This window comes from Amblyomma americanum, chromosome 7 (assembly GCF_052857255.1).
Source record: "Amblyomma americanum isolate KBUSLIRL-KWMA chromosome 7, ASM5285725v1, whole genome shotgun sequence".
Lineage (NCBI taxonomy): Eukaryota > Metazoa > Arthropoda > Arachnida > Ixodida > Ixodidae > Amblyomma > Amblyomma americanum.
The window spans coordinates 99,645,222-99,648,888 of record NC_135503.1 but is presented as its reverse complement, the minus strand read 5'-3'; positions in this window follow the sequence as shown (position 1 = coordinate 99,648,888).

Sequence of the window (3,667 nt, the reverse complement as noted above, 5' to 3'; positions counted from 1 at the left end):
CTAGGCTCGACCATTTTTCATTTCAGCGCAATTGCTTTGCTGTCTTCAGAGCTGCTAAATATTAATGGTGAGAGAGAGAGAGAGAGAGAATGAAAAGGAAACGCAGGGAGGTTAACCAGATGTGAGTCTCCGGTTTACTACCCTACACTGGGGATGGGGGATAGGGGTTAGAAAGATGACAGAGAGGAAAACGCAAAAAAGGAACGTGCACACATGGAAACACACACACACAAGGCGTTCCAGTTAAAGTCTTTCACACAGGCCGGTAGATTGTAAGAAGCGCAAAAGCGCTTGCACTGCATTCTTCTGCGACGGTAGGTCCTTTCGATGTTTTAGAATTCTTTTTTCGGATAGCGGTTGGTCGTCCAGTTGGTCAAGTTCGTGACTAAGGCATGCCCTCTGTGGACTGTACTGCGGGCAGGAGCACAGTATATGGCCAATTGATTCTTCATGGCCGTAGTGGTCACAGGTTGGGGTGTCGGTCATCCCTATGCGGAAGGCATAGGCTTTAGTAAAGGCAACACCCAACCAAAGTCGATTTAAAAGCGTGGCGTCTCTACGGCGAAGCTGTGATGGCGCTCGAAGACTTAATGCTCGATCAAGTGAGTACAGTCGCGTATTTCTTAAATGTGGCTCATTCCATTGCGATTCGGTGCACTGCCGAGCAAGTAGGTGGAGCTTCCGTGCCGCGTCAGTTCTAGAAAGAGGAATTGGGACGTGGCGCTCCTCAGTATGGTGAAATACCCTAAGCACCCTGTAGAACAATAAGGAATCGAGCATTGACGTGACCACTGTTGTACTTTGTCATTGTTGTGGGGTGTTTCGATTGCACGGACGAAGCCATGTGAATGTGACCTCACCACCTTCTCGACGAATACCGATCGTCTGAGATCGACAACGCCAATGCCAATTACGGCGGTTTTTCCACTGAACCGGACCCTGAACGCTTAAGCTTTAAAATTTGAAAAATTCAGCAACAAGTGAATAGTTGCCGGCTTCTTGGTGTGCATATGGGCAGTGATTGTGCATATGTGTGCATTAGGGTTGTGTTGTTGCGGTGTGTATCTAAATAATATCGTCTTGGCACGTTTATTTCCTGATAAAGTGCCAAGATTTATTACCGAAAGCGTTTGTTTCTTAATAAACAGTTGTGTACATGCTTGGCAGCTTTGACTGTTCAGCCTTTACATCTGTTGTTGCAGCTTCGGAGTTTTACGAACTTTATCTCTGTTCAATTTGGGGAATATATTTTGTTACTAAACATATATCAAATTTCATAGCTTTGGATCCACCGGTGTGCTGACGTGTAAGTCAGGGTGTAGGCTTCGTCCGGATATGCTTAGTATGCTTTATTTTGCATCTTTTCGGATGCATATTTTAAAATATGGCCAAATAAAATATTACTACTACGGCAACTACCATATGATATGTGCGAACGGAAGTCTAGCCAAAATCGACGTAAAGAGAGCATATTCGACTTCCGATACCTTATGTCATAACCGCATAGTTAACGGTAGCATCATTGTTGGAACGTGAACCGAAACTCTTTTTTTCATTGATTGGTGAGCTATTCGAGGCATGGATCAGGTTCTGTTCACTCCGCAGCAGTTCGTCCCTACTTGCGCCATTAAAACTAGAGCCGGTGCAAGCACCCTCAGCCCGGGTTCATGTAATAACCTATTTGAAGAATAACGGCATGCCTCACTGCCTTAGCAGCCAACTCACTGTGCGAGCACTCTCGACAACTCTGTAGACATCTATAATTGTAATCGCATGGTGCCGTTATGAATGAAACCTAGCGCATTGATGATTTTGCGCCGATAAGTCTACGGTGTAGTTTTTAAGCTTGCCGGTTTTTCGCAGCTTCTCATTTTGATGCTGCTTGCAGTGGTATAATCTGTACTATGCCCCACGTTTTATTTTGAGTCTATCCGTATATAACGAATAGATTTAATAGAATTATATTATAATTAACACTTTTTATGAAGGGAAGCTAACCCAAGATGGAATTGTGCCACATATGTACGTAAATTTCTGGTGAGGTACAGCGTGGGCAGTTTCCTGTAAGCTCTAACTTCTTTCGTTTCCTTTATAGTCCGCCGCGGTGGCTCAATGGTTATGACCCTCGGCTGCTGACCCGAAAGACGCAGGTTCGGTTCTGGTTGCCGCTGTGGAATAATGATAATAATAATTGGTTTTTTGGGGAGAGGAAATGGCGCAGTATCTGTCTAGTATATCGTTGGACACCTGAACTAAAGCCCCTCCATGACGCTACCGCTTTTTTAAGTACCGCCAAGCTTTGAAGTGTGCCGCCGCCTTTTTTCCGTATCCGCATAAGGCTTTTCCGGTTCCGGTTTTCGTTTTTTTGCCGGAAGTTGGCGTCCATTTTGTATCTGCTCGCGCGGAGGAAAAACAAATGGCGGTTCGTACTTCAACGTTCGGACATCGCGCACATCGTTTTTCCGAGACGTTGATCTAGTGAATATAAATCTGTGATGCAAGCACATAATTCGAGAGCACCGGTGTTTGCGAGGTGCGAAAGCGTCCCACGGCATCAACAAGCAGCGGCTCCGATCCCTGTCCCTCAGCGTCGGTCAACTTCGTGGCTTGAACGCTCAGAAATTTCGACGCTCTTCCCACAGTGTAATCATCGTATGCGGACACAAACCACTAGCGCGATGTGCCTCTTTTTCCGACACTGTTTAAAAAAATAGCACCAAAACAGCAATACGACGATGGATGAAAACAGCAGCGATGCAACGCAGCCACAGCCTCCAAGCACAACACGCACCGAGAACCGAAAAACAAAATGGCAGCGCTTCCGTTCTAGACCGGAAGTCGGAAGGCTGTGTGAGAAGGAAGAGCCGTGGGGGAGGGGAAGTTGGCGGTACTTAAACTGGTCGGAAAAAAACGTCATGGAGGGGCTTTAACCTGAACCACGCCGTAAGGGAAGGGATAAAGGAGGGAGTGAAAGAAGAAAGGAAGGAAGGGGTGCCGTAGTGGAGGGCTCCGGAATAATTTCGACCTGCTGGGGATCTTTAACGTGCACTGACATCGCACAGCACACGGGCGCCTTAGCGTTTTTCCTCCATAAAAACGCAGCCACCGCGGTCGGGTTCGAACCCGGGAACTCCGGATCAGTAGTCGAGCGCCCTAACCACTGAGCCACCGCGGCGGGTGGGTGGAATTTCTAGGAGGCGAAATTCTAGAGGCCCGTGTACTGTGCGATGTAAGTGCAAATTAAAGAACACCAGGTGGTCGAAATTTCCGGGGCCCCTCTCTATGGCGTCTCTCATATGCTGACTCGCTTTGGAGTGTTAAACACCCATAAACCATCGTTTCCTTTATATGCATAAGATGCAGTGCGAGTCGCAATATTTTTTGTATTTGTCATATGCATGTGCTACCTAAGTTGTCTTTCGAATTAATTTGTGTTTATGTAAGTCATTATGTTCAAGCGGTTAAGGCCTGCTTTAGGTGGTATTCCTCTCCGAATTTTATTTTAAAACAAACGCCACAAACGACTGCCAGCAGGAAATTTACCTTCATTCAATTCCTGCACAACATGGAAACAAACAGTTTACTTAAGTGATGTATTTATTCCTGAACCAGATTCTTTTATTTTCAAGAACTGAAATGCATTGAAGATAGAGATCACTGAAATATG